Source organism: Colius striatus, chromosome 12 (genome assembly GCF_028858725.1).
Source record: "Colius striatus isolate bColStr4 chromosome 12, bColStr4.1.hap1, whole genome shotgun sequence".
Lineage (NCBI taxonomy): Eukaryota > Metazoa > Chordata > Aves > Coliiformes > Coliidae > Colius > Colius striatus.
In genome coordinates this window covers 16836786-16850879 of record NC_084770.1, presented here as the reverse complement: position 1 = coordinate 16850879, position 14094 = coordinate 16836786, and the positions used below count along the sequence as shown (strand labels likewise).

The 14094-nt window shown below is 45.1% G+C and overlaps 1 protein-coding gene across 4 annotated transcripts in view; it reads right to left on the bottom strand.

Annotated features, from left to right (window-relative positions):
- Window positions 1-8915, bottom strand: part of TBL1XR1 (TBL1X/Y related 1) — a 113815-nt gene extending 104900 nt beyond the window's left edge. For 3 of the 4 annotated variants that reach the window (XM_062005530.1, XM_062005531.1, XM_062005535.1), the window contains exon 1: window positions 8321-8915. The gene's annotated coding sequence lies outside the window, so the exon portion shown is untranslated. Of the gene's footprint in view, window positions 1-8108; window positions 8130-8320 lie in introns of those variants that run through there. The other variant, XM_062005533.1, reaches the window with a different exon arrangement.
- Window positions 8916-14094: the final 5179 nt, after the last annotated feature.

The following is a 14094-nucleotide window of genomic DNA, read 5'->3' as shown; positions in this document are numbered from 1 at the left end:
TTCAGCAATGTCCAACATACACAAGTCTTTCTGCTGGTACACCAGAGAATCTCAGCTGACATAATGGACACACTCTTAGCTGGAGTCTGACACTGCGTTTCACATACCCTCGAGTCTCTCACATGAAGTCATCCATAACGTCAAAGAGCAAGTCAAAACACATTAGAAGTGTTTTCCCTGGCTACCTCTGAAAGTTTCCATCCCTCCAGCCTTCATTTTTTTTTTTTTAATTCTTCTTAACACTTCTGTCAACACACACAGGACCTTCAGAAGTCCAGTTTTGTGCCCCAGTATGTACAAGCAACCAGTATCATTTTATAAGGGTACCCCAGCAGTGTCCTAGGCATTGGAATGAGAGGAGACTGACAGAAGTACTTGGTTTGATGCTTCCCCAACCAGCCCACAGAACCACACAGAGAGCAGAAGGGTCATTTTGAAGACATAAGCAATGCCCAGCTATTTTATCAGAAAGTAATGTATCTGGGAGGGCTGTGGTGCCCAGGCACCTCAACAGGATGACCAAACGCTCAAGGAGGCTTTTTGTTTGTTTTTAATGGAACAGAGTCTTAGAACTTGATTTCTAATGTATTTAGTGTGTATTCCATGTACTCTAGAAAAGAATCTTACAAAGGGCCTTGATGGACTAGAAATAAATAATCCCTATCAAAACAACCTTGCATGTGTAGACAGTGTAGGAATCAACTAACATGGACTTTGCCAGCAGTAAGATAAACACATTGATATTTCTAACATAATCAAAAGCCATTCAGAATCTGCCCTGGAAAACAGTCACAGAAATACAAAGCATTTTTCTTACAATTCAAACAATCCTGACATATTTACTATAATGGTAAAAGTAGTTAAAATAAAGTTGGTTTCTATCAGCTACATTTTGATGTCTCTTCTCGCCATCAGATTAAGCTCATCAAAACTGCTTAGTAGGCTGCTTCATTGCATTTTTGTCCAAGTTTTATCACAACTCAACATACTAAAGTTTCATATTCCTGAATTTTTTCACCTGACACCGTGCTAAAAATTTACAGCCCAGACAAGACACACCAGGTTATTTCAAATGCACAATTAAATTTCACAAAGTGAAAAAATCAGGTAGAGAGGTCTGCATCGGCAAAACATTCCTGTTATACAGTAAGCATGGACCCTGCTTTTCCAGACCCCAGATCTGTTGCTTGAGCTATGGGAAATAGCTAATCCATTGCTACACAAAATGCTTCTAGCACAATTCCCTCAAAGTCAACCTTAATAGATGGTTTGACAACACCATTCCTCATTTTCCTCCATCCACACCTGTACTAACTTTGCCTTAAAAGTATTAAATCTGAACAAACATAACCCCAAAGTAAATACATTTTCACAATGTATTCACATATTCACAAATATCATCATGGCAAAAACCCACATTTTTACAAAGCACTTCCTAATTAAAATTTATCACCGAGAGTCCGTATTTAGGATGCATGTTTGTGTTAATATCCAAGCAAAAATTTTTGCACTTGAGAAGAATGTTGACATCCATACAAAAATCAGCTGTGATTCATTGTTTAACAGTTGTCTTCCCTTTACAGAACACCGCAGACTGAAGGACATATTGTCAAACTGAAAACACCAATACTTCCTTTAACCTAATATAGGACAAATAAATACACCTCAACAGCTTCTAAATCTTCCACGTCCTACTTTTTTGACCCAGATCTCTCGTTATTTCCCCCACAGGTCTAAGTAATAACAAAACTATTTTTTTTCCCCCACAAATTTAGGCTTAACCTAAAAGAGGAAAAGTTCTCATATTCTCATAATTTCTGCGAGCTAAATGCTGATTTCTGTGGCTGCTGACCTGGCAGCCAGGGCTGAAGGGGGAAGGAGGAGGGGCAGGTCAGACAGATTGATCTCTGTTAATATCAACTGGTATTTTAAGGTAAAACTTTCACATTCTCCCAACTGCTGAACCTAATGGCAAAAATTCTCATTTGTTCCAACAGGACTGAGTTAGACCATTATCAGTGATAAATGAAAAATAATTAAGTCTTTTTATTACTATTTTTACAAGGCAAAAACGTATTTTCAGATGTCATGCTGACACTCGAGCATTAATCAACCAGTCCAAAAAAACACAAAAGAGCTATAAAACTTGTTACTCCTCCCCTCAGCCAGCCTGGACAACTTCTTCCAGGAAATCAAACTGACTCTCCTTTGCCTGGTGCTTTTAGGGATCCATGGAGGGATTGAAATTCACCTCGTGTGCTCGCAGCCAGGTGAATTCCCAGCTCAGAGTTTGGCAGGAGACATGTCACCCACATGAAGAGCCTGAACTTTTTACACTATGATTGTCAAATGGACGCAACTGTTCAGATAGGTTATATTTAGGGCTCTAAACCTTGACAATTTCTGTGGTTTTGGCACTGGGCACAGTATTTAGTGCTATATTTTCACAAACAGTAAATGTTTGACCCTTAACTCATAACCCTGGAAAAAAATGCTCCACAAATAGGCTGTACAGAAATCTTTGCTGTACACTCTCTAAGCCGTCACCAGCAGGCACATAGCTGCATACAGAACAGGAAAGTTTCCACAGTCACTTTCACAGTCCTAATTCATAAAAATCCACCATTAGGCTGACATCACCAGGGTTTTCAGCAGGAAGCGACTGAAGCATTCACCAAACCCATCAAAGGGTTAAAAGGAGCACAAAGCCTTAGCTGCAGAGACAGCTGCTTGCCTGCTTTGTGAGGTTGGCAAAATTATTGCCGGGCTGAGGGGGAAGGGAAGGCCTACTACTCACACCACACCAGCTAAAATTTCTAGTAAGCCACCTCCAGCGATCTGAAATAACACTCAGCACGTTTGCATATGGCACGTGGTTGGAGAGAGCATCCCTGTAAAACACACTGACATTGAAGAGAGTTTGAACTGAATCTCAGATCATAAAAGAAAAAAAACCAAACAACTGTTTTTTCTCTGGATTACTCTGATTTTTTTACTGCTAGACATTGCTAATAAACAAGATTGCTCCTTTGCAATATGGAGATTTAAGAATTACAACAATAAACACAAGTCTGAGTACACAACAGACTTCTTATAATAGAGTTCTCAGAAAGAAACAGAAACTACACCCTCACAGGAGTTTGCAAAAGCCAACAAACCACACCGAGACTTGATTTTTAGAAATGCTAAGCACCCACACAGACTGCCAGCTTCACATGCAACTGTGGAGACCCAGCATCTTCGAAAACATGACTATTAACATCTTTCTTCACAGATGCAGATGTCAGTTCATACTCTTAAGCACCACCATGTTTGCACTACACTGAACTACAGCCCAAAAGCAGGGCCCTGCTCCCCCCACACACAGCACCACAAAGGGCCGCATGCGGGCACTGAACCAGCCCAAGTGCCACCTGGTTGGCACCCTGGCTGCTTGTGTTACTTGGCCTGCAAGAAGGAGCTCTTAGTCTGATAGCACACCTAAATATGCTGCTTCTGGTATTCAAGCTAATTTGCTCAGAAGCATCTTAGCATCTCTACATAGCACAGAATTACGACATGTATGCCTATATTCAGAGACCAAGAGGGGAGTCTCTGAAAGATGCCACATAGACTGGCTGAGACACTACTGTAAAACTCCTTCTCATCATTTTGGAGGTTCTTTCACTAGGCTTTTCAGAAAGCTACATCAATTCAGCAAGCTTTTTTATTACTATTTCTACAGGTAAGAGAATATTCCCACAGGTATTTCTAGCAATCAGCCCGTCCAAGAGAGCGAGTGAGTAGGGGTAAGCCGCAACACCTGCAATTTCACTCCTTGGCTGGCCAAGCCAGATAGATCCTATGCACCTGACTAGCATTGGCATTTTCCCCCTGTGGTTACACATCCTCCAGCTTCGAATGACCACTTGTTTCTCATTAAAAAAAGATCTTTTTTAAAGCTCCTTAGCAATATAAAAAAAGAGAGCTTCAAGGATGTCACAGAAAGTTATGAGGTAAAACACTGAAAGAAAAACAACACTGTTGTTTCAAAGGGTAAGCTGAGTTATACTTCTATAGAACCAAAGGAAAACTCGACTTGAGCTCAAGCATGGCCATTAAGACTCCAGGGCATTTTGTATAAACAGTTTCAGCCTTGTTTTCATTAGAAGAAGGAAGAAAAGGGCCCTCTCATCATGGATTAGATACCACAAGACAGAACCCTAAGGAGGAGAAGTTCACAGTTTTCACATAAACTGGCAGAGTGATTTCTAGGCCAGACTTCTGTACTTTTTCACTCAACCTATCAGCTTTCATGAAGTGACAACTATGCTGCCTCGTCTTCACTGCTTTGTACCTCAAGTTAGCTAATTCAATTTTGTGAAATTAAAAGAAAGCCAATATACTCCCTGACAATTTCATGTGAAAAGATATTTCTTATTCCTCATTTCATTGTCATACTTTATCTTGGAGGAAACTAATTATGAGATGAATAAAGCGGTCTTCATCTACTCTGCTTGGGATCACTGGATGAACCTTTTTCTATTAAAGTCCCTCTTTTCATTACTTTACAGAAATTAAGACCATACTGCAGTGTATTTAGGACAGGAGGTAGCTAAATCAATGGCAGGAACATACGAACAGTTTCTTCATCACCTGTTAATTTGAAGATAATTACATTAATACTGCAACACAACTCAAAAACACTGAAAGGAGCTGTCTATCATAGCTCCTAATGAAAAAAACCTCTGACACTTCTGCACCTAACACCAACATTTAAAGTGAGAATGCAGTCACGTTTTGCAGGAACTGAACAGGAGTAACTACAGAGTGTGCACACACACCTTCACTTCCCTCCCAGTCTGCAGCTACTTGGATGAGCTGACGTTTAGGGTTTTAAATATAGTCATTATTACACCCTGTACTCTGGGTTCATACACATGTGCAAATACACACACATCAAGGATGGTCAGTACTTGTAACAGTCTCACAATTCTCAATATAAATGTGAATTAGATTTAAAACTGATTGTACTTGAGTGTGATACATTTCAGTATCGCAAAACTACAGTATTGATACAATAGTCCTACAGGACACCCTGCCCTCCACCTCTTCTCCAAAGCACAGACTGTGCAGCTCTACAACCTATTCCCTATCCCAGTTCAGAAGTGGAAGAGCTGGTGGCAGGTTTGTGTCCATCTCTTCTCTGTTTGCCAGTAGTGTCCTCTCCAGCAAAGTGTCAGAATTTGCGTGGGCACCACTACCCTGAGCAGCTATGAGTCTGGGGGGAGGGAACAGCAAGCAAAAACTGGGGGGTGGTTATCTCTTGGGATTCCAGATGAGCAGAGGAATAGGACTAGTTAAGGAAAGGTGTGACATCTGCCACTCCCTTGGCTTTCCTCAAAATGCTTAACAGAGCTGTGATACCCAAAAAGCATCAGTATTGTGAAAGATTAACATCCTATTGCACACAACTAATATGAAACACACTTAACTTTTGCGAGTAACTTCACAGACATCTGCAGAACTTATTCAACCAAACCAGACTGTGGACGTTCACAAAATTGTGTGTGTTTCTTTACAGGACTTCCTGACTTGTAGGATGTGGGTCTTTACTGCCACTACAAAATTTATAACAGCAAACATATTCTGACTCAAACATGAAGTCCATGTTAAATTAAACTCCTGAATCAAAATCAAGTTAAGTAACACAGTTTGACTAACATTATTCAGATCTGTTATTCCCAGCTAGAAAATATTACCTTGAAAGAACATTATAAGCAATTTTAAACATTTCCCCCAATCCATCCAGAGCCTCTTTATGCTTAGGGCTGTAGCGCTTTTTGCATCAAACTCTTTCATGATGGGAAAATGACTATGAAGTACTGCTGTTGGGTACTTAGCACTTACACCATGCCTTACAACTTCAAAGTATTACACAAACATCAATAGAGTAAAACTGAAAGAAGAAAAAACTGACATAGGAAAAAAAAATCATAACTACCTGTTTGAAGAGGAAGAGAGCTTAAGCAACAGAATCTCCTGTAATTATTAGATTCTTTATGCTGCACACATGCGTTATGGCTGTACACGCTTAAATGAACACAAGTCATAAACTCTTGCAGTCTTAAAAATACATTAAAAATTAAAAAGCCCAAAAGCCAAATCCCAGCTCCTTTCATACGTTTAAATGATATTTCCTTCCCCTTTTCTCATGAAGTGAGGACTAAGCACTTGCCAGGTGTTCTCAATAAGTGTTTGGGGAGGCTTGCCACCAAGTTCCCAGGACGCGGTACCACATGAACCTTGTTGTCATGGAGTCAAAGCCACCTTCCCCTAGGAAAACTTAAGACAGTGATGGTGTACAGGCTCAGGTGATCTTAGGTAAATAATATGACACAATACAATTCCATTACACATTAAGCAAAAGAAAAGAAAGAAGGCAAATCACTACAACAAACCACAAAAATTTTGCTATGATCATTTACAGGACATCACCTGTACCCTAAGCACAACCACTATAACAGCACATACCTTTTTTACCATGGCTAAGAGGGTTAAAAACCCCGTTATATGCTCCTCCATGAACACATATCTACTTACTTAAATTCAAAGGCAAGCAAGAGAATTTGCAGGATGATATTTGAAATGTATTCTGAGAAGACCCATGAAAACACAAAGGCCAAAGAAAGGCCCAAAATCCAACCTGAGCCTCACTGAAACCAGCCTTCAGGTTGCTCAGAGCAAGACAAGGGCCCAAAACTCCCTAGTGTACCCGAAAGGCTCAGGTATGACTCAATCCCAAACATCAATTTTGCAAATGGTGTCCTCTCTCTCAAAAGAGCACAAACCTCAGCCACTGTGAACACCCAAAGGGTACAGACTGCCAGCACCAAAGGACCTTGTTAATATGCTCCATGTGCTCATTCATTTCAGTACTGCAGAACAGGAGAGTCAGACAAGCCCAGAAATTAGCTTTTTTTGTTTTGTGCAACAAAAACTTGATTCTCCTGATCACGCGTCTCATGCTTTAACAATAAAAGCTAAATATGTTTTGTGATTCCCCCCCCCAATAAATCAGTTATGAATTTGATTTACACAGACAGGAAAACCAGGAAGTTGAACACACTGGAGAGTAGTAAAAACTTCACCAGTAAACTTCACTTTCCTACACAGCGACCTACAAACCAAACTTTTCTCCAGACTCACGTGCCTTCTGCAGCAACAAGCCTCTGCCATAAAGCACACAAAGTTTGCTGGTCGGGGGTTAAAGCAAAAGACAGAGGACCGGAGACTTTTATTCTCTCAAGCTGCCTTAAAAGGAAATTCAGTGATGAAAGATTAAATTCACCTGGAACAACGCGAGAAATTTAACCCTTTCGGGGGTACAACAATAATAACAAGCCACATGTGCTATTGCAGGAACTGTATCCCCTACCAAGAAAATGTACACATTGCATTAACCGTGCTAGCCCGTCTAGAGAGATGCAATGTACAATTTGCACCAGGGTTTCGGACAGGGATCAGCCTAGGAAGAGAGAGACCCTGCAAAGTGCAAAAAACCTGGTTTTTTTTTCTCCACAGCGGGCCTTCTCCCTGCCACCACTGACTATTTCACGTTCCTGCCTTCAAATTCCCAAGGAAATTGATCAATAACTTGCTTCGCCTTGGGGGGGGAGGGGAGGGCCAAATACCGGGCATGTCCCATGTACTCCCCCTCCCCCCAAGGATTTACTGGGCCGAGCCAGGCCAGGGGCAGCCACCCCGCCCCCCTCGTCCGAGTATGCCCCCCACACCCCCCACACTTCCACCCCCGCTTCCCCTCCCCCCTCCAGAAGTAAATATGCGGGGAGGGGGAGGGGAGGCCGCTTCTCCACACAAATCGGACTAAAAATAGGCCGCTCGCCATGGCTCCCGTGTGCCATTCGCTGCCGAGGCCTGTCGTGTGTGTGTCCCCCATTAAAGCCTTTAAAAAAGAAATGCAGGCAGGTGGGGGAGGGGAGGCCTGAAGCGCGGAGGGGGGAGGGGAAGGTGCCGTTTGCTTGGAAAAAAACCCCCCACACACTCCCCCCTCTCCCCACAACCCCGACCCACGGGAGCAGCCCCCCTCAGCACCCCACCAGCATTACCAAAAGGAGGGGGTGAGGGGCTCCGCGGCACAGGCGTTAGGCGCGCGCCCATCCCCCGCCCGCCTCCAACCGCCACACAGACAAACAGGGCGCGCGCCGCCCCCCCCACCCCAACCCCCCCCACACACGCACCCCCCCCCAAACCGGCCCCGGCCCGGCCACGGCCCCTTCGCGTCCCCGCGGGGCTCGCCGGGGAGCGCCCCGGTCCTTACCTTGCGAGCGGCGGTGGAGCGGCTGCTCCCCCCTTCCTTGGGAATGGAGGCACAAGAAATTCACCCTTGTTTGTCTCTCCTCCTTTTTTTTATACAGCCATATGTATGTACGTACACATCTCCGTGTGTGCCCCTGTGTGTGTGCCTGTGTACACACGCATAGGTATCGGTAATTATATAGATATAGCTTTTTTTTTTAGCTGAGGTGTCCACACCAAGAGGAGGAGGAGGATAAAAAAACAGTTAAAAAAAAACCACCCAAAACACCACCACACACACACAGGAGGAGGAAGAAAAAAAATAACCAGCGAGTAGTGCTGTGATATTCAATTATATCCCGAGCCAGGGGCCGGGGGGAGGGGGAGGGTGGGGAGAGGGGGGGGTTAGAGATTAAGTCCCGAGGAAAGAGGTGGGGGCGGGGAGGGGGGGAGAGAAAAAGTAATATCTCTGTGTGTGTGTGTGATTTAGATTGAGGAGGAATTGAGGCAGAATGTAAAAGCTGTTACTAAGGGAAGGAGCCAAGCGGCTCGGAGCAGCCAGCGGCCCTCAGACACTCCGCGCGGGGAGAGGGTGGCCAGCCGCACGGAAATGGGCGCCAGAGAAAGCGCCGCCGCCGCCGCTGAGGGAAGGGAAGGGAGGGAAGGGAAGGAGCGGAGCCGGGAGGCGAGGCCAGGCGAGGAGGAGCGGGGCTGGCCCGCCGCGGCCGCCGGCGACACAAAACTCGCCGCCCTGGCAGCGCGGGGGTCGCCGGCCGGGGCGGGGAGACCCCCTCCCTCCCCGGGCGGGCGCGCGCGTGGGGCGGCCTGACGTGAAGGGGCAGCCGCGGGTCTGCCGGCGGGTGCGGGCCCGGAGGCTGCGCGGGGGGGCCGGGGAAGGGCCCCATGCCGCCCGGCGCGGCCCTGCAAGTTTTTCTAGGAAAGCCATTAATTGCTGTCCGCTGCCAAAAGCGCTTATGTAAATACAGGATTTAACCTGGTGGGTTTGCCTCTGTTTTTTTGTCGCCGTCGTGGTTGGCGATGGCAGTGGGGGCGGCGGGCCTGGGCAGCGGCGGGGCTCCGTGCAGCCTGGGCCCGTTACTGCCTCTGCTCTCTAATTGTGTTTGATGAAAATAATCCTCTACGGTAATAACGCAGCGTCCTACCTGAGCGCTGCTCAGTTTTAGAACTGAAACGCTATCGATCGGTGTTTCGCAGGTGTGTTTGTTTTCTAAAGTGAGCTTTGTTAATTGAAACCACATTCATCACTAGGCAGCCCTTTCCATCTTAAAATGTTTTTGCAATAGCATTTCAAGCTCTCAGGCACTCTCAGATCCGGCCACTGGCACTTGGGTAGAGCCCAGGTGACCACAAAGGGAGCACGGATCTGATGGCAACATCAGATGCCACTCCTGCTGTGCCAAAGGCTCTGCACACGCAGGAGCCCAGGTCCAGTGCTGCCCCAACACCATGGGGCCTCCATGCCACTGCATTTTTGCAGAACTTGCCTTTACTGAAAAGGGGAAAGTAGAGACATGGCCCACAAATGATGCTCCCTTTTTGTGAGCAGAGCTCAGTGTTGCTGGAGAATTATGCCAGTCCTAAGGCAGCAGTGCTGGAGTTAAGGGTGGATTTTACTTCCAGCCTAAGGACTGGGACATGCCATGGGCAGATTTCACCTACTTGAGTTTCATCTCACAAGCAGATCGACTCCACAAAGCCTTGATGAAAGCAGATGGGTGGGTCTCTGGGTGTAGGATCACCTAACAGTGTTTATTTTTTTTCCAGGGTCAGGCTCCTGCACTTTTCTTTCTTTTATGAAGAATAATATTTAACTATTTGAAGAAAACAAATTTTTTTTGCATTGCATTGCAAAATTATTTAATGCTGAGAAATCCCTGGGCCTTCAATCCCTTTTACTTGAAGAGGCCAGAGTTATACAAGGATACCAAAGCCAGGGAGCATATTTGTAATTGCAAAGCAAAAGTTCAACATTTATTTCTGTAATGATTTTGATGACACAAGTAGGCAGCTTTCTCTTCTCTGCAATGGTGTGGAGGTTATCTGCTTTAAGTATGTAAAGAGGTAATAATTTTTGAAGACCACCGGTTCAATGACAAAATTGAACTTTGCTGAAAGTTTGGCAATATAAATGGGGCAAAAAAAACCACAAACAAGTGGAAGGGGAGTCATTAACACCTTCCCCTGTTATAATCTCAGATCTGTACTCTGATTTTCCCAGGTAAAAGAAGATAACAATGGGTGGAGGGAGAGGGGACTGGAAGTACGCACATAGCCTAAGGCAAGAAGAAAGATAAGGAATTCTTATAGGGGACTGTGGGACACCAGGGGCCTGAAGAAGGTACTGGAGGAGCTGTGAGAGACAGAGATAGAAACAGGAGGTGTAACAATCAAAAAGCTTGTGTGAGAAAAGGAGGAGGAGGGAAAACCCCTCAAGTGTGCATTGTTTGGCCCACAGGAACTACAAACACCCGGCTTCCCATCCATCTGCTGAGCAGCGACAACGACAACGTGCTGAGCTGAAGTCATCTGGCTGAAGGTTTCCGTGGTCTAGTGTTCTCCAAATGTTCAGTCTCGACTCCGAGATGACAGGCTTTTGGTTTTAACATGATTTACTCTTCTGGGTGATTACCCAAGTATACATTCTGCTCTGCAGAAGCTACAAAGTGCATTCTGTCAGATTTACGCTTTAATAAATTTACCCCACCCGTTTTGTTCTGGTTTCCCTTTCTTCATGAAGGCAAACACCTCACAGGTGTTACTTTCCATGAGGAGCTGTAGACTTTGTAGTTCTGTTGCCCAAATACGCATCTGGGCTCAGAGTTACTGAGGCCACTTCCAGAGCATACCGGAGGGAGGTTCTCCCTTGCAGAGGTTTCCAAGAACGGATGTTGGGTAACACAGGGCAGTTGAGCAGGTTATGGTTTATGGCAGGTTGTAAGCTCAGCTTACAACCTCTCCCAGCTTTGCCTTGAGCTGGGAGAGGCACATTTAAACAATAACTGTTGTTATGTTTCCTTTCCCAAAGTCTCCCAGCAGCAAGAGAGACGGGATGAAACCTTAACTTTGGGATGTAGAACTGGACTAGATCCGAGCGATTGGTTCATCTATGCGTTTGATTAAAAGCATGCCTTCAAAGTGCTTCAGCAACATGTTCTCTGGCTCTCCCATCCCAACTACTGGAAAGACTTCTCACAGCCATATTTGTAAGATACATCCTTAAAATAGTTGAAATGACTTGTAACAGCGAGTGCTCGGCCTACTAAGCACATACAAGCAAATATTTGCAATAAGTGGCCCAGTGTTTGCACAGCACCACGCACGCTGCCTGGACTCCATAAATAATAATACTTGGCACTCACAGAGCAGTTTCCATTTTGAAAGCACTTTAGTCATAACCCTTGACACCTATATGGCCTTTTACATCTTTACAAGAATTAATTAATCCTCACAGTGTCCTGTGAGATAGGTATGCACTGCAGTAACAACAATAACAACAATTAATAATTCATGCCTTCTACTCAAAAATCACTTCAGGGATTAAAATGCATCTGTAATACTTGTTTTTTTTATTAACATTTTCCAGCAAATAATAAAAGCCATGGTATTGTGTTAAATCTATATAATACCTGTCCATAAATCTTTTGCAGATGGGGGTGAGACTGAAGGCCCAGTGAGATACCAGTACATCAGGAGAAACTGGATGACTGACTTCATAAAAGCAAGTTCAAGCCGGGTCCACCACGCAGTCTAGGTACCGGGATGAAACTTGCCACGCGTGGCTGTGTGTCAGTAAATGCCAGCAAAGCAGGAAGGCTATTCGTTCCTTTTTAGCTCTTCTTTATGCAAATGCTCCCCCAGTTATGGTGTACATTATGAGACCCCATCCTATATAAACACCAATAAGAGACAGGCACTTACTGGGTGGGAAATGGCAGTGGCTCAGCACTGCACTGTGCCACAGGAGAGCAGGACAAGCCCGGCCAGCACAGGGAGAATCTTTTCCCTTGTGAAAATTACCATTCTGCCTTTGATATGCAGACAAGCCCCAGTTAAACCTGGTATTTAAACAGGCGGGACTTAAACCCCTTTGACTTACATAGTCAGCTTGATGGGGCAGAGGAGGAACAAGGGACAGGGCACTGGAGTTGGGCTCCACACATGGACAGTCCGATTCCCCACAAAGATGCTTTTTTCAGTTTGTGTCTCCAAGTGGATTAAGGTAATGGTGGGAAAGAGCAGAGGTACACTCACACCCTTAGTGATTGCCTTCCCCATGGCCTCCCTGGGTCTGTGAGCTCTGCATCTGGAGCGAGGGCCAATGGCCTTTATATGCTAACTCATTTTTTCCCTTCATATGAGGAAGATATCAGCTTAATTGAAACAGCTTCAAATTACTTGTCTTTGTGCTGTTTCCTTGTATGAGACAGGAAATGGAAGTTCACCACTTTGAAGGGACTGGCATTATTCTTTTTGCAGCAGCTAACGACTTAGCAGGAAAGGGTCTTAATACTTTCTGAGTAGGGGGCATCTTCTGCCACTGCCTTGGGATACGAATTCATTGGTAATTGTTCAGTGGACATGTGGTAAAAAAAAGTCTGATGTTGGTGATAAACATGCCTGTAGCACTACTTTGTTATCAGTTCCTTTACAATGCACAAGCATACATATGTTGTAGATCTCCATAAGGGCGAGAAGATTCAATCCCCAAACAATCACCTCATTGATACACTTACCCAGATCGATCATGGAGGCTTCTGCTTCCCAGAATAAACAGCAAGAGCAGAGGAGCAGCCTGACCAGGTGAATAGTCCCTCATTCCGTAGCCAGTTGATGAACTGCATGACCCAAAGCCACAAAGTATCTCTTCGGAAATTTAGTGACACAACTTCTGCTGCAAAGAGTACCTCTAGCACTGCTAGAAACTGCTGGTGGTAACACACGAGTTACTGGTACACAGAGCTTTGTCCAGGCACAGACTGCTTGTCTCAGCCCTCTGCACAGGGGCAATTTCATCTTTCTGTTCTTAAGAGCTATCAGTAGGCCCCCCAAAAACAGAGTAACCCACAGATGCCAAAGTTAACTGCTGCTGCAGGATTGGGTATTTACCAAACAAAGCCTTGTACTGCTGCTGCCCAGAGGCCTGAAGGCTTCAAGAGTAACACGGGTGTTTGTGAATGTGTCATACCAAGGAAAGCTCTCAGACCAGTGCCAGAGGAGCATATTTTTAAATGAAAAGTGAGAGAAACAGAGAAGAGAGGCCAGCTGCTTCAGCCCCTTCAGGCAAGGGCTCCAGCACGTTTCCTTCCTGAAGAGGAACAGCCGCTCCCACCAAGGCACATTTTCCTTCTTTATTTTTTTAAAGGTAAACCAAAGGGTTTGTTGCAACAGTCCCACAGGGAGCTGTTGCTGTGGCCAGAGGATGCAGCTTCCCTCAGGGCTCCCAAAGCAGTTCCTGGCATGAGAAAAGAGGAATGAAGTGAAAGCTGTCCTGGGGCCACCAGCCAGTGCGATAGCATGTTGAAAGCCGGGAATATCACCTGGTGCTACCCAGAATCTGGCCCCAGGAGGATATGTGGATGTTTTGCGCAACTGTGCAAAAGAGGAGAAAAATGAGCGAACAGCACAAAGATGCTGATACAGACCTCACTGTGCAAAGCACCACCGACTGACCCTGGTGGGTTTAGTGGTCGCATGTGCAGAGCTGTAGCTTCAACATGAACTTGGGTTGTTTCCTTGCAAGCCGATGCTCTGACAGTGGGTGCCATGACAGCAGGC